General features: G+C 30.6%; 1 protein-coding gene across 3 annotated transcripts in view; it reads left to right on the top strand.

Moving 5' to 3' along the window:
* LOC115891076 (irregular chiasm C-roughest protein-like) overlaps positions 1-22,177 on the top strand; it is a 549,766-nt gene that overhangs the window by 257,015 nt on the left and 270,574 nt on the right. For all 3 annotated transcript variants that reach the window (XM_030911476.1, XM_030911478.1, XM_030911475.1), the window contains one exon: positions 21,646-21,715. The gene's annotated coding sequence lies outside the window, so the exon portion shown is untranslated. The remainder of the gene's footprint in view (positions 1-21,645; positions 21,716-22,177) is intronic.

Here is a 22,177-nt window from a genome sequence, read left to right as displayed (position 1 = left end):
GACTACACAAATCTTAAATTTAACACAGACATTAAACCATTATTCAATAACAAATGATACTGGATAAAGTGTATCTAATTATATGTTCTTAAAGATATTTAATTTAATTTTGTCTAAAATCAATACTGTTATTAATTGCAACTAGAATAAGAAATTATACATTTATTATGTTAGTCATTACGTATATCTACAATATGATCGATACAATTATATGAGGAATGTCATAGATGATAATTCCATGATGTTCATTTCCAAGCCAATTGGACGACGTTTTTTTTTTCGATTATACGGTATTTTATATCACATAAACTGAAGATGAAGGTGTTTTAATGTACTATCAAAATTAATTAAAAACTATATAAAAACAACTATAACTGTGAACAAACACAAAGCTCTATTTGAGGCTCTGTCTTAAAATATTTTTTTCAGAATAGTAGTACCTTAAATTCATTTATTTCCTTATCTTTTTATTAATAGCCATTACAAATATGAATATTAAAAGTTACATTATACTTACAGTTTCCATTTATAGTTAGGAACACCCTCGAAGACATTCCAACTATGAATACTTAAAGAACTTATAAAAATTAGAATACTAGTGTAGATAATTAGAAATTTCAAAAATTATATTTTATTAAAGAAAGAAAAAAATAGAAAAATGTTAAACGAGATATACTTTCCTTCAATATATCTATCCCAATATTCGTGGACATTGAACTACTATGTAATTTTTGAGGCAAAATAAGCGCTTAAATCTATAATAAAAAACTCATTTTTTGAGATATTTTTTTATTATATTGTAAAAAAACGCTATTGCACATAGTTTTTAAGAAAGAAAATGTTTTTTCGAAGCTGACTTGTAAAAGATATTTCTTGCCACATGAAGATATGGGGACGCATAAAATCTAGTTGGCGAAAATATGGAATAATATGTAAAACTTGGAAAATATGTTGGTTATAATAATGGTTTTACAATTCGGAAACTCTCTATTTATTTATCTAGTAATGCTAGAACACTCTATTAATTTGAAAGTCGATTAGAAAAAATAGTATGATTCATTCGCAAGCGATGTAAATATTTGCGATTAGGTAAAATTGTGATGTAAGAGGACAGGCTTAGCTTGCCGGCGAGTCAGTAGTAGACGGGCCGGCCGGCTGTAAAGTAGTGTTGTGTTGTGTTTTGTCACAGAGCTGACATTTGGAGGTTGCGAGTCTTATGACTAAGGTTGCGAGACTTTTGACTATTAGGATGCGAGTCTTATTTACTATTAGGATGCGAGTCTTATCGACTATTAGGATGCGAATCTTATTGACTATTAGGATGCGAGTCTTTTGACTATTAGGATGCGAGTCTTTTGACTATTAGGATGCGAGACTTATTGACTATTAGGATGCGAGTCTTATTGACTATTAGGGATGCGAGTCTTATCGACTATTAGGATGCGAGTCTTTTTACTATTAGGATGCGAGTCTTTATGACTATTAAGGATGCGAGTCTTTTTGACTATTAGGGATGCGGATCTGTTTAGCTGCAGATTTGCGTCCGGGAAAAGCTCCTATACTTATTTCAGGTGACACCAGCTAGTTGTTGAAAATTAACCAATAGATCCGAATAATATTTGAATTAGATGGAAGATATGGAATGGGATATATTGAATGGCCAGTGGCTAGGGGGCGGAGTACCCTCGGGTGAGTTTTACTATTTAACTATCAATTTTATCCAGATCAGTAAACGTTTATTTTGTTATTTTCATGTACAATGAGAGTCTACTTGCCAGTGACCAACTAAATGGATATTTGAGGTGAATTTGCATTGTCAGACCCGGTTGAGTAAGCCCCAGAAATAAGCGATTTTACAGATATGATCACGAATTATCTTTGACAAGTTCGAAAATTTTTAAATTAATTATTAACGTTTGGGTTTACTTTTATTGGTGCCTCTAATGGACAAACGGAGCACTTTTGTATAGTTGTAAATTGTGTCCAATGGAATTATTTTGACTCCAAAAATACGTTGTAGTTCTATATTGGAATATGGACACACACTATATATATAGCTAACTAAATGGAAAACACTTAAATATTTTTTTACGTTTACAGCTAGTTAGTCTTGGATGTAACTTAAATTTATTTAACGAGAGTGTTAAAGTTTGTAAAAATGAACTAGACACCGTTATATTAGTATTTTACCTTAGTAGGTTTTTGTCAAGAAAATTGCGTTTTGTCGTAATATATTGATATCTTTACACAGTTATCTGTTAAAATTATCTCATTATCTCCATGATAAATCAAAAACACAAAATGCAATAATTTTAAATGACAATTAAACCCACACTAATAATAGAAATAATAAAGTAAATTTATATGTATAACTGTTTTCCGTAAGACCGTCAACACCTTAACTACCTTTTTTTTATTAACCGTTACGAATATAGCTATTAAAACTTACTGTTGCCGTTAAATTCATCTTAACTTCTCTTCGGAGAGCCAACTATGAATACTTGAATAATCCTGCCGTGTCTTGTCACACTGACCAGAATAGAACGCGAAAAGAAAGCGCAGATAATTAAGAAAACTGCGAAGCGAAAATCCTAAGTAAAGAAAATAGAGAGACGTAAAGTAAAAAAGCTAAATATTGTAAACGGAAAGCGACACCGGGCGCTGGTGAAAAACGAGGATTTTCTTTTGTCTTGCTTTTCTACATATTTTATCTCTTTGTTTTCGCAAGGAAAAGGCCGTTAGTTTGAGAAAGCTTATTGTCTACATTATTTTTGCATTTTTAAGCAACAAAGCAAGAGATTTTACATACTTTTGCATTTCCTTACTAGAGCGTCTCAGTTATGCGATCTTTCTCCTAAATCGAGACTTTTACTTTATCGTATTCTTTTGCTTTATTTTGTCCTTTTGAATATTTAAGCTTTATAGATATCTTTGTCTGCTGCTACAATAGCGGCTTAAACAGATCGGTTTCGGAAGATGAATAAAAGAAAAAGACGTTATAGCTGCGAAATAAATATATTATTTTAATATTTCTTTAACTTATCAATACTGGGTTAATGTTAGTGACTATATTACTATTAAGAGATCTGTTTGCAAAGCACAATGCGCATTTTAATTTAAAACAAATTTGATTAATACTTTCTCTGTTGAATAGTAAGTGCCAAAATAATATTTATTTTAAATTATGTCCATATTTTTATTGTGGGTTTGTTTTTAGAAATAGAGTGCGTATTTGGCAAAACTTTTTTGGTTTTAAAATACGCGTACAGTCAAATATAAATATGTAGGCAATATACAGGTTGTTAACTGGACAGTTACTTATAGAAGAACAGAATGGCAACATTGCCTATTGAGAACGCATGCACCTATAGGGTTTTCTGCCAACTCGTTCCGTCACGTCGTCTATCGACGAGCGGGCCGAGGTTGCCATATTTCAACCATAAAGCTCTTGCCACTAGTAATAAACAAATTAACAGCCTGTATAGCTATCGCTTACTTGATTATTTAAAATATAACAAACCACACACTTATAATAATATAATATTAGTGGTGTCATCATATCCGGTACAAAACAGGAGGTAAGCCAAAATAGAAATAAAATATACCCGGTGGTAATCATGACTATCATCAAACTAAATGATAACACGTAGAAAATGGGATGTTTCGTTGACGTTTTGCAATGTTGGAAATGATGGCTACTACCGCGACCCAAAAAAGAACTAGATTAAAATTGTGGTATCCATCTAATGAACATCGGTTATTATTTTGCAAAATTATACAAATACTGACAATATAACTGATCCTTAACTATTTTATACATAAGAATATGTCCTATATAATTCAGACTGATTATATTGAAGCCCTCATTTTTAATTTTGAAGTAGTCTAAAAGTCTTTTTAAAATAGTTTTCAACGTATATAATAGTCAGTTAAAAAAAGTTGAAATATATGTAGATTTATAAACTCTATAGATCAAGTTCAAACATTGTTTTAAAAACTTTACAATTTCATTAAAAATATTTTTTTGTCCTTTTATTTGTACAGTCTTTTACATTTTTTTTTTATAGTTTTTTACGTTTAATTTATTTTTTAATAGCAGGGGGTTCATAACCAAATGTGTTTCACTATTTTGTAAAATTATAACCAAAGTTCACTGTATAACACATTTTTTACATCATATTTATGTCAATTATAACAAATCACAACACAAATTTTAGTTTAGTTATATTAACTTCATTTAAAAAAATATTCATTCGTAGATCATTGAAATACATAAAATAATAATTATTTGACATACAGGGTGAGTCTTAAATAACTGCAAATATTTTTAGGGGTTGTGTATTTTGACCCTAGGAACACGATTATAAGTTTTTTTTCGCGAAACAAGTTTTTAGTTAAAAAAACACAATTTCTTGATAATATGACAACATAAGTAGTGAAGTAAATTTACAAGAAAGAAACCCCAGAATAGATCCAGTTGTTCCCAAAATTTAAGCAAAAAGTATTGTTTTTTCGAAATTTTCAAAGTAAAGTAACTCGGTTATTTTGGACTTGTTATGTTTTACTTATCGAGATCTACCAGACCTGAAAATATTTGCACTTATTTAAGGCTCGCCCTGTATAAGTGTTTTAGGAAGCATATTATCGGCGTAGAAAAGCTATATTTTCAATAACTAAAACACGAATTTAATACGTGTTATCCACAAACAAAAAATCAAAATTTTAACACAATATACATAATTCTGTCCCGTACTGTGCGGGAAATATTATTTTTGCCAACCGTTATCATCATATTTACTAATAAAAGTGGCTCACCCCTATAATTTTTTTATATTTTCAGATAAAAAAAGAACGAGATTTGGTATGTTAGTATACGACATAAATTAGGATTGATTGACATATTCAATTCTTATTGCCCACTTTCTGTTTCAGAAATGTTTCAGAAATGACTACAACTTTTGATTTTTAAATGGCACTCTCGGTATTTTTATTACTTTATTTGATAGAAAATTACACTCTGAATAGAATGACATATCATATGTCAACTTTTGACATTTTCGCTTAAAACAAAATTGTATTTTAAATTTCAATCTAGAATGCCATGGCTGCGTTTGGTTTGGTTTCATAGCAAGACTTATTTTTAAAAACCCAATAATATATGTATACCGTTTGTTCTTATGGTAATTATATTGTTTAGTATTGATAAAAAGCAAAAGCTTGGCAAAGTTAAAATTCTGAAATCACATGAAAACAGTTTTAGGCAAAAACAAAACTGTTTTGCAAAGTAAAAAAATAAGAATTAAAAGAAATAGAAACATAAAATAGCAATAATAACGATAACAAATAAAATTTATTTATTGAGTTAAAATAAAGCTTTTTCCATTCAGCTATTTAATTAAGATAATGTAAAATTATAATTGAAAAATAATTAATAATAAATACCATACCATTAGTAGTAATAAAAATAATTCCGTATGCATGAATTTTATTCAAATTTTCTATTCGAGAAGAACAAATAATACCCAATAATTATTAAAACGCATTTCAGACCTCATTAAATACGTGAACAGGAATAAATTATTTCATATACCGCATAAAATTCATAAATATTTATCGATCAGTAGCGTACAGAGAGTGACACGGGCCGAAATTCCCAGTTATTCTCCAATTAGATTGCCGTTTAAAAATAAATGAATATACTATGCGAAATCCCGGGAGCGAGCGATCCGCTAAATTTTAGAACGCTATTCCCAAGGGGAATTACATATATCAACATAAATTTTGTTATGGCATGTTAAAGAAACGTACCATGCATATTGTATTTTAATTAAAACTATGAAATCCGACCTGTAAAATTTTCATTATGGTTTGGAATATTGCACAGTGTGAACCCAATCGTGTTATCCTTCTCGCAGGTATTTACTGCAATACCTGTAGGCTTACTTATTGGTGGTGGTAAAAATCTTTAAATACAAGAGTTGTAAAGTTTTACTTGAACCGCCAGAAAGTGACATAAAAATAAATAAAAGACGATCAGAAAGTTAAGAAAAATGTATAAACAAGTCTAACTTGTCTTTACAAGAGGAAAAACTATATAATATTACTAATCATTTCGAATTAATCATTTGTAATGGTGATGATAAAGCAAAGCAAGAATTTCCATTAACATACAAACTGGATAAAATTTTCTCACATTTATGTCAGCATGAGAAAAAACAATATGGCGATATTATTATATAACTTGGTAATATTTGAGGGGTAGTTTCATCTCGTTGGAATTTGACTTTCGAAAAATCCGTTTGCCAAAAATAAGCTTTTTACGTCAAGCAGTTTAAGCAGAATCGTGGTTAATAAATTACCCAACTTTTTGGAACACCCGTATGATTTTTTAAAAAATTTCAAAAATGTAAAAAAAAAACAAATAAATTATGCTTGTCCAAGCGTTTTCCCGAAAGACTAACCGTTTTTTAAATAACAAATATTGTAATATTTGAGGGACGTTTTCACCCTCTTGGAATTTCAGATTCGAGAAACCCCTCCTTATCGAATCTCTACACGCCACAGTCAATCCGTTTACCAAAAATCAGCTTTAAACGTCAAGCAGTTTAAGCAGAATCGGGATTACTCAATGGTCATATTTTATGAAACACCCTGTATAAATTTATAAAAAATCTTAAAATATGTAAAACAAGAAAATAAAATATACGTGTTTAAGAATTTTTTCGAAAACCTCACCGGTTTTTAAATAAAAAATATTTTAATATTTGAGGGACAGTTTCACCCCCTTAGAATTCGAGTTTCGAAAAATCCCTTCTTATCGAACCTCTACACCCTAAAGTCAATCTGTTTTCCAAAATCAGCTTTTTACGTCAAGCGCTTTAAGCAGGATCGTGATTAATCAATGACCAGATTTTCGAAACACCCTGTATACATTTAAAAAAAATCTTAAAATATGTAAAAAAACAAAATATAATATACGTGTTTAAGCGTTTTTTCGGAAACTTGACCGTTTTTTAAATAAAAAATATTGTAATATTTGAGGGGTGGTTTCACCCTCTTGGAACTGGAATTTCGAAAAATCCCTTCTTATCGAACCTCTACACCCTAGAATCAACCTGTATGCCAAAATTGAGCTTCTTACGTTGAGTGGTTTGAGCAGGATCGTGATTAATCAGTATGTCAGTCACTTAAGGATTTTATATATTAGTATGGATTGACATTTTGAGAAAATTGCGTTATACAAATTTTGCTTGTTTTAAAATGGTTAATCCCGTGTATACTTTTCCAAATTTCCCCACCGTTTAGAAAAAATTAAAATAAACATGAAAATATGGTTGAAGTTCTAAAAATGGAAAGACTGTTTTTATGATATAATTTCGATTTCATTCTTTGATAGATGGTTATTACTAATTTTGATTAACTAAAATTCTATCAATATCAACACATAGATAAATAAAATAAGTTTAAGTTGAATAGTGTCCTTAAAGACAATACATTGGGACAATGTAAATACTATTGGCGTTGTTCTTGCAGTGGTTGCGTTCCAAAGCTTTTCATAATTTCGGAGTGGGTCGTTTTTTTTTCGGAGTTACTTCGCCAAATATACGATCCATACTAATCAAATTATACTTTGTAATAACTTTATTGTAAGTGCCTGGTGGTGTAGAGGTACAGGCTCTCGTCTACCAATCTCAAGGTAGTGGGTTCGATTCCCACACCCGGCATTGCATCAGCCGACTATTTTTATTAAAATAAAAATAGTTTGGGTACCTAGGTCGACTCAGCCTTAAATGAGTACTTGGGATTCACAATCCTGAGGTAATAATAGGCGGTTGAAGCGTAGTGCTAGCCACATTACCTTCCTTGTATACCGAACGGCTCTAGTATTGCAAGCTGTACCTTGCTACTCCCAAGGCGTTGAACGCTATATATGGGAGCTATTATTATTATTATTATTATAACTTTATTGTATTAAAGCTGATGTTCTTGAGTTTGACAGTATAAACTGATAAACTAAAATTAAATAATTTCTTGATCAGTTGTTTAAAGCTTCACATAACTCTTTGTTAGTATCAAGAACTACTAAGTTTAATGTTTCTTATTTGAAAATAAGTTTATCAAAAAGTTTCTTTATATGTTAATAAAAGTACGAAAATATATTTCTGTTATCTCCCTAACTAAAAAGTCAACAGAAATAATTTAAAAAATAAGGATTCAATTGAATTAAAATTTAATAGAAGACTATAATTATATATTAAAAATATATATTAAAAAAAATATTTCTGCAATTTAAGATAAATAATAATATAATATTAATGCCTGGTCGAAATTGTATTTTAGAAAAAAAATTCGTTATTTATATATTCGTTCATTCAGAATTATACTTGAACTAAAATTGTGTTAAACAAAAACCTCTATCCATTTAAAATACGTATCCTCCCCAACATCACGATGGAATGTAATATAATTTTATTTTCACCTTCTCGTTTTCTTAATAATTCCAGTTGAAATATAAGCCTTGTTTGAAACTCGTTTCACATAAAACAATACGCACTCAAAATTTTAACCCAATGTACATAATTCTGTCCCGTATTGTGCGGGAAATATTATTTTTGCCAACCGTTATCATCATATTTACTAATAAATATTAATAATCGCCGGCATTAGGCAAGCACAACATATAACATTAATTTTGAGTCGAACTCTAATTCGATAATTTTATTGCAAATGAGACATTAATTACATATGTTAAATAATAACCTAATTATTACAGGTCGCTTGTATTCAAAATTTTTATTGAATATTAAATCCAAACATTTGCATTTCTCTCAATAATTGGATACTGTTTTTGGTTCTGAAAATGCCACTGTAAAGAAATGACATTAAATTAGCAAAGTCTATGCTAGAAAATATATATAAAATGCCAAGAAAATTAATACGGTTTTATTATTATTCATTTCATTTTCTGAATAGTTAAGTTTTTGTTTGTTGGATGTACAGTTGACTCATTACTCATGATACTAAAAAATATCAAGAGATTTAGTATTGCAGAGAATAATTATTTAAACTCGTAGTAGCAAAGTGCGTTAGGATTTAGATTAATTCATACTTAAGTGATACATCTGAAAAAAACGTTTTTGAAATTAAAAAAAAAATAAAGTCAATGGAAATCCGCAATTATTTTAATATAAATGCTGAATTATTAATTATCTATTATATTGAAGAAAACTGAACCTCTTTATAATATTTTTTTTTTTTTAATTTTTATATAGATGATTATTATCTGAGGATTATATATTACTGATGTCTCCTAAGTATACTGTAATACTGATCAGTTCAAATGCTGTCGTGTTTCCAGCAAATTCCTATCATATACCACATAGGTCAAGAAAATAGTGACAAACCTTGAAATTTAAACCAAAATATAACTCTAATTCACCACAATAGAATACAGTAGATTATTAAAACTGGTTTAATGGTTAGCGAAAACTGGTTAGACGTAGTTAGCGAAACGCGCGTTCAGTGACAAAAGTAAAGTGTTTTGGTGAATTGTGGTGAATTAGTGTTTTATTTTGCTGTTGTAGCAACAAATGGTCCAACCCCCAACTATAATCTTCAAATTTTAAATGTCAATTCCTTATCTCAGCAGATTAGCAAAAGAATTAATCTATGTCATAAAGAAACCTTCAACCCATCGAAACATACTTTTAAGAAACAAAGTTTTCGATGATTTTAGACACTGTACACTGTATTACATTTTCTTTTCCATTTAATTTTTTTAGCAATTAATTTAGTTGTTTATGAATTATAATATAACATATTAGATAATAATAACATAAAGGAATAAACATAAATATATATAACATAAAGGAGCCTTCAACCCATCGAAACATACTTTTAAGAAACAAAGTTTTTGATGATTTTAGCTACACTGTATTACATTTTCTTTTCCATTTAATTTTTTAGCAATTAATTTAGTTGTTTATGAATTATAATATAACAAATTTTTATTAGAGTATTAATAATTATGCTGCATCACTTTCCGAGCCCCATGAAAATATTGACAAATCTTGTAATTTTAAATTAAATCTATTTTTTAGAAAGAACCGGATAACTTCATAATAATAAACATTTATGCTAGTGATGAGAATAGCACACACATTAGTCACGTTACAATAGCGACCGTTCCAGAGAAAGTCCACAGTTCCATTTTTTTTAAAGTGTTTATTTGTAACTATCTAATGTACCTAACATGTATTTATTATTAATCAAAAATGACTAGTACCTAGACCTACCAAAAATCGCAATCTTGAAAGTATCGTGACGACTGTAACTGGAGCATCAACGCCAACAGCGACGCTACGTACTTAGCAGTTCGAGTTCCAGTTACTACTGTTCGCGACGAAAACTTGATCCTACGCTCCAGCAGTCGCACGACCACTGGCACTGGAGCGAAGTACGTCGCGGTGTAGGTCGTTACCAGTTACATCTTTTCGCGACAGACGAAGCGGTCCAGATCACGCACCGCTACGTACCAATTCCAATTACTACTGTTCACGACCGACGAAAACGCGACCCTAGGAGCGCGACGACGCGACGGTTAGAGCGAAACACGATTACTGCGGTTCCAGTTAACTCCAAGAGTTTTATCGTTATTATGATCGTCGTTCTTCAGTAACAGGTTCCCGATTCGTTACGGAGCGCGACACGACGTTACTAAAAATAGATCGCGTTACTCAAATATCGACACATCACTAATTGATTCTAACCTAACCTCTTAACATTTATTGTTGTGATAAAAAAAGTAAACATAAAGAGATAATAAATATTTGTAACGGAAGAAGAATTCCTCGTCTCAAGGGAGATTACCAAAAAAGTTAATCAATATCATAAAGCGATGTTAAGCCCATCGAAACAAACTTTTAGGAAACAAAGTTCTCGCAGATTTTTAGCTACACAGTATTTAATTCCCTCTTCCGTTTAACAATTTTGTAAACTGCAGCAAGTTTCTTAATTAACTCGAAGGGTGGAGTGGGGAGGCAATAGAAGGGAGGGTCCAAAGATAGGGGTTAATGGGAAACCAGTTTGTTTCATGGATAATGCCAATGTAATCGATAATTTCCAGCGGATTATGATCGTATAATGAACAGAAAAACGGAATAAATATAGGACTTTTTTGAAGACAAAAATATTTATTTAATCAAACTTCCTTTAGCAGAAAAATACAGTTATTTATATCTATAACACTAATGAATAGCATTATAAAAGATTTTTTTGCTTTCTATTAAAGAAATATCAAAACATTTTATTTTAAATGAAACAGTTTTTAAATTGCAACATCTGTTTTGTTTGTCTTTGTACTGAAATAACAATTCCTGTAGCATTCTTTATTTTACAATTTCATTTCATTATAAAGTGTATTGTTACAGAAAAATCTGGCACTTGCGATTTATCTTTCAGACCTATAAAGAATTTGTAGTTTCCTTGACAGTAAGTGATGAAGTACCTGACTTTTGAAAGCTCTTATTTCAACTGCATTCGGAAATCACCTGGGTAAATGTTATTCTTTTAGTAGCAATTGTGAACTTTAATGTTTAAATAAACCGGGAATAAATTTTAGTAGCTAGAAGAAAATTATTATAATATAAGTATATTTGACAATATATAATTTAAAAAGTTTATTTTCACTTCAAAATCTCCACAAACTTATTTGAAATATCAATAGATTTATGTTTAGATGCTTAACATTTACGAAAATCTTAGTATTACAAATATTTTTCGACAAAGAATATCTGTATATCTTATTTTACCTTAAGCCGAACACATTTAGAGACATTTCTCTCAAAAGTGCGTCAAGAGAATAAAAACTTTATATGACTATGTAATTTCCCTCTGGGGTCTACTTTTGAGAAAAAAAAATCTAATTTCTGTGACACTAAATGATAAAGTATCCAAGTTTGCGGTAAAAGTTTTTCAGGCTAAATTTTAAGACGAATGTCTTTGACAAACAATAGCTAAAATTATATGAAAATCTTTTTTTATCCTTAAAGAATTTTATTTCCAATTTTTTAGAATTTAATTCAAACAAATAAAAGTTAAAATTAATGATATTTATAAAAAATAAGTTTGCGCTTTATTTCAGTGGCAACGCTGGCGCGCAGTGAATAAGTATTAATGTTGTAATCGCGGAGAAATTTTTTGAGTTTTTTGTGGTTCCTAGCTAGAATAAATTAAATACAGTGTTACAAGTAGTTGACAAAGTAAGTCTTTAGTCTTTAAATAAAGAAGTGCCATAATTAGAACGGCTAATCATCTTTAAAAAGGCAAATTTGTTAGAAAACGCCCCGCCGTGGTCAATAACTTTGGACTTTGAACCATCACATAAATCGATTAACAATAATTATTTGACCTAGTTTTGGACAAGTACAGCGGACGTCGTTGCCAATTGCAATATTTTTTATTTGAGTAACAGATATTATAATATATAATATACACCGTAAGAATGGTAGATACGCTCATATTCAAACAATTTCAAGAAATCAAATCTTTAATACAGAACAGCAAAAAAGAATTAAAAGAAGACATTAAAACGGTGAGAGAGGATTTGTCAATTCAAACGGAAGTTCTAAAGGAGAGTATTACTGTAATACAAAGTAAATTAAACGATATAGAATACAGGGTACAAGCACTAGAAAAATTAGCTAGGAAGAACAATTTGATAATATTTGGGCTACGGGACCACAGAAACCTAAAGGACTTTGAATTAGCTACTTGGGTAACCGAGCAACTAAGAAATCTGTTAGAAGTAGATATAAATATAAGCGATATAAACAATTTATACTACTTAGGAAACGACTCAACGAAACCGCTACGTATAGAACTCAATTCATATTTAAAAAAGGCATTGATTCTTCGAAGCGCCTATAAGCTGAAGGGAAAGAACATTTTTATTAACCACGATCTTTCCAAGAAAGAGAGAGTGGTGAACAAGGTACTCAAACAAAATTTAAAAGAGGCAAAGGAAAAGGGTTTAAGGGCGTACATTAAAAGGGATACTCTTGTAATTGGCAGCGAAACTTATAATTACGAACAATTGGTGGAGAGAGGAAATAAAGGTAACGAATCTGATTGCGAAGTCTTTACCGATATTCCATCTAGACCATCCCTAAGTGCTCCGGGGACACCCGTCAACGAACAACCTGTACAACCTATAGAGCGTCACAAGCAAGAAACTCACTATCCGGATCCAAAAGCTAAGCCGACCAGTACTATTGAATTTACCATTAATCCGGGAGCATCGACTACGCAAACTCGCAGGGGTTCGGCTGGCCTTATAACCGCATCCCTACCTTCAACTAATAAGGGAAGACCAGCAACAAGAAGTTACTCGAAGCCGGTATAGAAATGAAGATGTCGTCAAGTGTAAAGAGACATTTTTTTTTAAACAAAACGTTAGTGAATTATTTATATACATTGATGGCGCTCGTTTGTGCGCGGCTACAATTTCCTTGTAATTTTAGTCTAATTGGAGATATAAGCATATATCGCGACTTGACTCTGCACTTTTGGGACTTTTAAATAATTAAAATATACTATATGTTTAAATTTAATTTGGTGTTGGGCTAAAAATAAATAGACTATTAATATTTAAATATATAGTAAATACATGGACGTTTATAAACCAATATAGATTATTTGTTTCTTTATTAAAGGTATTTGGAGTATATTGTAAAACAAAAAAATATATATTTTATCTTTTATTCTCTTTTGAAAAATTAGGTGTTTCCGATATGGGTCAGATTGCAAGTTAAATATTTAAAAGCTTAACATATAAGATAACAATGAATTCATATATTAGGAACTTTGAAACAAGGTTGATTGAGGCAGATGTGGTGGATGACATTAATATATGTAAATTTGACATTGAATTATCATCATTTAAACTTTTTCATAATAATATTCGTAGCATAGATCACAATTTTGATGAGCTTCTTGTTCTTTTACGTGGAATAGATTTTGAATTTGATTGTATACTTACTGAAAGTTTTAAAATTTGGAATATTGATTTATATAGGATACCGGGATACAACATTATATATAATGAAGGAAGTCTAAATAAAAATGATGGAGTAGTAGTACTTATAAAATGTTCGTTAAATTATTCCTATAAAATACTAGATATAGGAGATAAGACCGCTGTGTAATAACTTGTTTTTTAGCGTGCTTAAGTGTTGAACAATGAAATATATTAATTTGATACATTTAGATATAGTTAAGAATTTAGTATAAAATATTGTAGTTATTGTTGTAGAAATAAAACTCCTCAGACAAGGTTCTACCTTAAGAGGATATTATGTTTATTCACTATTTTGTATTCGTAAGTTATGTATAAGTCTTGTATATACTTTGTAATTGGATCAGTTTGAATAAACATTATTTATTATTATTATTATTTATTATTATTTTTATTATTATTATTATTTATTTAGGCTAGAAATCGAAAAATAAGTGATAGCTTATTCATATTTTAATTTAATTGCAGTATTTTAAGTTTGTTGTTTCCTAAATAACCAACTTAAATCGCCGCTACGAAAATTAAATTCTCGTTAAAGGCTAAATAAATTTGTAATTAATATTTGATTAATTTTTAAGTTCTACAATTTGAGTTTTACAATTTCTACCAGTTCCCTAGTATAAAAAGTAAGTTAATAAAGGAAGTGATTAAATTATAATTACTTTCATAATAATCCAGTTAACAAAGTTTCTTATTGTGTCTACTTTAATTTAGGTTAGCTTTTACGAAAACAGTATAATCTTAACCGCTAGACTTTATCGCTTTTGACAGATACTTATTCTACTTAATAACTTCATTAAGCTGTATTTAATTATCTTTCCTTTAACATATTGTTCCTTAAGATTAAGAGGAACGACAATTTAAGCCATAATAATTATAGGTCACCACGAATTTTAACTTTGATATAAGGATATGACATAAAAATTATAAAAATTACTGATAGGGTGACGAAAAAGTTTCGTTGAAACTCAGGAGATAAATGTTCACCTGACTTTTTTTGATGTAACAATTGGTGATTTTAATTTTTATTTGTTGATGGATGTCTATTACAGAGATAGCATTACTGATTTATCGATTTACTGGTTTACCTGTTAAAATGTACTAAAAAGGCAGTAAAATATTACCGGCAATTCATCTTGAAATACTGGTAATTTCGGTAAGGATCAAAAAAATAAATATACAATAATAGGCTAGAAGCCAAAACACAAATTTGCCAAAAGAAAGAAAATAACCACTAAATCACACATTATCATCACTTATTAGTTTTAATCATCTGCTGATTTAGTGTTTTATTTTGCTCTTGTAACACCAAAGGTTCCAATCCCCTATTGTAATATTATTACTATTGCAATAGATTCATTACAATATTTATTCTATAATGCTATTGCAATATTTTTTATAATGTTTATTACTATTTTCAAGAAATCTCTTAAAAATATATTATATACACTTAATTATGGCGACAAAAATGTGGTATAATTATTAATCGCAGCATTGCAGCCAATAAAAGTTGCTGTGGAGCAGTTAGTTGCAAAAATTCAAACCAGATTATAACAGATTCTGCTTTAAAATGTAGGACTGCTGAGGTAACAAATCAGAGCACAGCTTATCCAGTATCGATGTCCATCAATACTTTATTATTCCTGTTTGTAAACAATTCGGTTCTTAAACAACAATTTCTAGCAAGTTGAGTTTCATCCTATTCCATTTGTCTTCGGAAAGACTATAACTAGTTTAACCGCATCTGAAAATTAAAAATATTAAATGAAATTATTATGAACGCTGCTGAAATGCGCTTATATTCTGGTTGCTTCAATATTGGCAGAAGCTCTGTTATCGATTGAAGAAAATCTCTTATAATTAATAAAAAATAAGCAAAAGCCAACCAGGCCCTGTAAAATATAAAACATCTATGGTTATTGTCCAAACTTTGAAAACAGAAATACAATATTTCTGTTTCCTTACTTACGATTTTAAATAGTATGGATATTGTGAAGAGAAATTCGATACAATAAGCCTATGCGCTGACCTGTAATTTTTAGTCTGCAGACTATTTAGTAAAATACATACTTATGAAGTCGATCAGCCGACTATTTGATTGCATGTGACCGCGGCTCCATAAGCCTGGGTTTACATCCATCCGTAATGCGTCGTCCGTCGTTGATTTTATGCAATTTTATTGGTTTATTTGAAAAATGACAGATCATACTTAAATATGATTGGGGTGACGGAACGACTGAACGACGGACGACGCATTACGGATGCATATAAACTCATCTTAAGGATATATCTTAGGTTACAAATATGCAACTAAATAGTCTGCCGATTAAAAATTGCCTGCCAGCTCATAGCCTAAAGCGACCCATACATTATCAAACAAAACGAGTTGCCAATGTATGGTAACGTTTGATGCGTTGCGCAATTGTTTGATAAGTTTCAAGAATGTTTGAATTCTTTTGTGCAACAGGCGTTTGCGCAGCGCGTTGTGTAGTGTATGTGTGTTGCGCTTCGTGTGCAATATTTTAGTTCTTTCATCCAAATGCTTTGTTTTCTTCTTCGTTTTTTGGTGTCCTTGACATCATCTAGGGTATATACGATAATAATTGACGCAATGGCAATTGAGGACATGATTGTTTCTCAAACAATGCACAACTTTTAATAAAATGTTTGATCAAAATTTTACTAAGTGCATTGGTGATGCAGTTGTGCAACTGAACGTTGCGCATCGCTTTTTTGCGCAACTTGTTTGATAATGTATGGACCGCTGAATCAGTTGTGCAACGCAACGTTGCGCATCCCTTTGTTGCGCAATTAGTTTGATAATGTATGGGCCGCTTAAGGCTACGCAATGTAATCAAATATTGGGCCGATCGGCTCCATAACAATGTACTGTTTTCACTTTTGCAACTAAATAGTCGGCCGACTAAAAATTACATGTCAGTGCTTACATGTCAGTGCGTACCCTAATTATCCTAAAAAAACTCACAATAGAAAGGCAGAAAAATGCATGCTTCATTGAGAAATATATAATAATAACTTTTATTCAAATATGCGATAATTGTTTTGAGTAATGTATTTTATTATCTTTTACTATGTCTATTATTTTTACGATCTATGCCTATTAGTTTATTATCTTTTAGTAACTAAAGGAATTCTGTCTCAATCATTACTGACTTACTGACGCATTTACATTCTCAACCTCGAAATCCTAAACGTCTCTTAAATCAGCACCGCTTTCTTTACAAATCGATAGATCCAATGTTTGTTATTTACATTTTGTGCCAAACAAATACGATTTTCTCACTTGCTCGATACTCAACTATTTACATAATGTCCATAAAACAGAGCGCATAACCGTAGTCGTTGTTTTTTAGGTGGCCGGGCCCAAAAGAGAAAAGTATGCCTTTACACTGAGAGCCGTTGAAGCAGAAAAAAGCCTCAGCGGCAACTTCATCGACGGATTCGTATAGTGTGGATTTCTATTTCCCTTTTATCTCTGCATTTTCTCTATATTTGTTTTTATTTTATTTGCCAGTCGTAAACTGAAATGTTTGCATAAAGAGACTAAAGCCTAATTTTGAATTGATATAGGCTTTAAAGAATTTTATCTTTTGAACTGTTTTTATATTATCATAAAACCATTCTAACAAATATAATATGCTATAGAGGATAAGTGGAACTAATGATTATAGTTGGAGGTTCCAACCTCCAACCTTTGCTATTACAACAGCAAAAGACAAAACACTAATTTACGACAATACACCAAAACAATTTACTTTTAAACAGTGGACGCGCGTTTTACTAACCATGTTCAATATTGTTCAAGTATCATTAGAAGATGATGAAAACTAAAAAGTAAAATGGTTTGGTGTAGTGAAGTAGAGTTTTATTTTGCTAAAAGGAACTAACCTTATGATATCAAAATAAAACATTAAATTCACCACAATACACTTTACTTCTAATCATCTGCTGATAATGCTAACAGTGCTAACACTAAACACTGGACACGCGTTTTGCTAACAATGTTAGCATTCATCTGCAGATGATTAAAACTAAACTAATATCTACAGAATAGAGTAATAGGAAACAGAAAACTAGAAAGAATTGGACCATTATCTCTGTTCATATTATTTTTACATTTATTTATTTTGACGCTCCTCATGTAATTCGAGACTTGTTCGATTAATTTTAAATTTTTAACATGAAAGATTTATCTGCTTTGCCATATCTTATCTGAGCTAAATATTCTTTAAATCTAGTTAATATTAATCTTCTAGTTCGTCCAACATATTTTTGATTACATGAAATTTCATAAATACTCGACCTTTCCGATAGAGCTGTTTTATGTTTAGGATTACCTAAAAGTTGTAATTTATTATTAGCGCTATACAAAAGTTTGTAATTGACATTTTAATTTTTTTAAACACTTGGTAACTCTCTATGACTCGGTATTGAAATATAGTTTGACTATCTTTCTCCACTTTAAAAGTCGAGTTTGCAGAAATCGCAAACTTATACCTACGTTCTCTAATTATTTTGACAACTAATGAAGGTGAATACCTATTACACTAAACTACATTCCTAATGTAATTTCTTTCTATTTCATATCTTTTATTGATAAGTGGAAAACTAATATAAAACTAATAAGCTTATAATAATATTACAGTAATAGAAGAAAATCATCTTGCAGTTATCCCACGGGAAAGTATAACGTATATTGGGTCAAACTGCTCGTTTAAGCCAGTAGCCATACCGAATGAGATCGAATATCTCTTGAATAAGAATTGTTTAGAAGCTGGCTAACTCCATAGGCCATTAAGGCTGATAACACCGTTTGTAAACCGTATAAATGAATGGTATAGACCATCCAGATTAAACGTGATAGTAAAAGTAAGATGTTCTAATATTATACACTCTGCTTACTATCTTGGAAAGAATAGGTTGTATTAAACCATAGAACAACTTATATTCTTTGTTACCATTTTTCAATAGGAAAAAATAATACTATACAATATGTCCCCGGATTGTCTTTACAAAAGGAAAAAAAAAACTTTTTTATTATTGACATTTTGAAAAAAAAAACAATCTTCATAAAAATGTTTGCTTGTTCTGAAATGGTTAATCCTGTTTATACTTTTCCAAATTCCCATACTGTTTTAGAGAAAATTTAAAAAACATGAAAATCAAAAAAATTTCGTCCAAAAAATCAAAAGGCAAATTAAAATGGTAATTTTTTTAAATTAATTACCATACCAGTAATATTATGATTTTTAGGACTAGGAAAATTCAACTATGTTGTCAAGTTTTCTTAAATTTTCTCCACAACTGTATGTATGGAAATTTCAAAAAGTATAAACGAGATTAACCATTTTAGAAAAAGCACTATTTTTTATGAATGCATTTTTTTGCAAAACGTAAATAATAAAAAAGTTTTTTCTTCTTCAATTCGGGCACATACTCTATAAAAATACTAGTTTTTTTTATTTATAGTTAAATACACAATATCTTCATAATATGGAAACATAGTAGATTACATTTACATAAAAGAAACCCCAGAAAAGATCAAGTGGTTCTCAAAATTTAAGCGAATAATCAATTTTTTTAAATTTTGAAAGTACAATATCGTGGTTATTTTGAAATTATTTGAAAAATGGTAAAGAGAAAAAAAGAGAAAACATTTCTTTTATCGAGATCTGCCAGCCTTGAACATATTTGCACTTATTTAAGACTCACCCTGTATAATTTTTAGACTACCGACTTTGCTGCAATGGCAATTTTATTTTTATATTTATTTTAATAATAATATTCATTGCGTCTTGCAATACGTTACATATTTTGTTGTTTTAGTGACACCAAAATAGTTAAAGTTCTTTTTATTTGTTGGGGATCTGGGAAAAATAAAACTCAGTTTTTTTTATTTAGTGTTTTGTCGACAGTTCGATAATATATTATCTTCTCAGGAATTCAAATAATTTAAGTAGTAGTGTTCACGCATCTCATTATTCTTTTTTTAGTTTTCTTTGATTGGGTTTGAGTTTACAATATTTAATCATTTGTACAATATAAGTGATGTGCAAAAATAAGTAGTTTAATTTTTTGTTTATTTTTCTTTACATTATTCGAGTATAATAATCGTTTGGTTGTGAATGATCATAAATCATTAAATTAAATTCAATTACGTTTCAAAATTCACACTCAGATGATTTCTCTATTGCCCAGTGCGCGCGATCATAGTGATCATAGATCATTAGGCCGGTGTGTAGAGACATGGGGACTCTGCACCATCATTTACCACAGTGAAATTTAGGGCAGCTGAATTTAAACGTGGCCGTAAGAGCTTGGGAGACGATGAACGTTCGGGACGTCCAAAAACTGCAACTACCGACGTTAACATCGCCAAAGTTCACCAAATGGTGCTGGACAACCGCCGAATTAAAGTGAGAGAGATAACAGAGGTTATGAACATATCAAAAGAACGTGTTTGTCACATATTAAATCAAGAATTAGGCATGAGAAAGCTGTCCGCGCGTTGGGTGCCGCGTTTGCTCAAGTTAGACCAAAAGCGTGTTTGTATGAACATTTCCAACGCTATGTTAGCGCAGTTTAGGCGCAATAATCCGAGTTTTGGCGTCGATTAATTACTGTAGATGAAACTTGGATACACCGCTATACACGAGAAATAAAAATACAGTCCAAACAGTGGACGGCAAAGGGAGAACCGGCTCCAAAAAAATCAAAAACTGTTATTTCGGCTGGGAAAGTGATGGCGACTGTTTTTTGGGATAGTCATGGAGTTATTTTAATTGATTATCTTCAAAAAGGAAAAACCATCACAGGAACATACTACGCATCATTACTTGACAAGCTAAAAGCAGAACTTACGGAAAAACGGCCTCAATTACAGAAAAAGAAAATCCTGTTTCACCAAGATAACGCGCCGTCTCACACCTCAGCGGTTGCCATGGCGAAAATCCACGAATTACGGTTTGAACTGCTTGACCATCCGCCTTACTCACCAGATCTAGCCCTTAGCGACTTCTTTTTGTTCCCTCATTTAAAAATTGCGCTCGGAGGACAGAGATTTTCGTCAAATGAAGAGGCAATCACCTTCGTGAACCACTATTTTGCAGAGAAAAACGCCGAGTACTATTTGGACGGGTTACAGAGATGGGAGCATCGCAAAAGTGTGTAGAGTTACAAGGGGACTATGTTGAAAAATAAAATAAAATATTCAGAAAAAATGTCTTGTATGTTTGTTAGGTCGGAAACTTTTCAGACCACCCTCGTATTTGTCGAAACATGGACTCCATTCGACAATATTGTTTTGTCCAATTAAAAATAACTTTAAATAAATTACAGGTTAGTTTAGTTTTTACAACCAGCATAATAGACAGATAAACATGTAAATAAATATTGTAATGCATTAGTTTTATAATTTCTATAATTTTGAACTTTCAATATAGTATCAAATCAATATAGGTCGGAAAACAGTATAGAAATACATAATAAATACTTTTTTCGTAAAATAATGTCAATTTATTCAACTATTTATATATATTATTTTGTTTCAGATCTTTGTTACCAAGTCTCAATGGCCTACCAAACCCATTTAACTGGTTAGCGCACTCCCATTTAATTCAGGTAAGAAGAAATCACGTAAAAACTACTACTAAAAGTACTTTTACTATTATTTTGATATAGTTAATTTAAGTTTCTAAATCGATTACTAACGATAACACGCCTTGCACATCTTGTAATCGAAATAGATCGAGATTTATTTGATAACTTGATACAGCCAGATTCCGGTTATCTTGTTTGGTTAAGTGATTTAGATATAGTGGGGAGATTGTAGGGATAGCATAAAGGGCCCACAATCCCAAGGCTCCTGTAATAGTAATAGCATTGCAATTGATTTTCTCCCTATCTGGACAGAAAGTTTCTTTGCTAGTTGGTTCTGAACTGCAATCTGCATATAAATTTACATTATAAAGTAAATTATCAATCTTGCGGAGATGGTATTCTGAGAATATAATGTACATACGGCTATAGTAAACGTTGCCAAGTTTATTTTAGTTGTTTAAGCCAACATTGATATAATTTAAC

Source organism: Sitophilus oryzae, unplaced genomic scaffold (assembly GCF_002938485.1).
Source record: "Sitophilus oryzae breed Bouriz unplaced genomic scaffold, Soryzae_2.0 scaffold_965_pilon_pilon, whole genome shotgun sequence".
NCBI lineage: Eukaryota > Metazoa > Arthropoda > Insecta > Coleoptera > Curculionidae > Sitophilus > Sitophilus oryzae.
The sequence above is the reverse complement of the archived record's forward strand: the minus strand, read 5'-3'. Positions and strand labels throughout refer to the sequence as shown.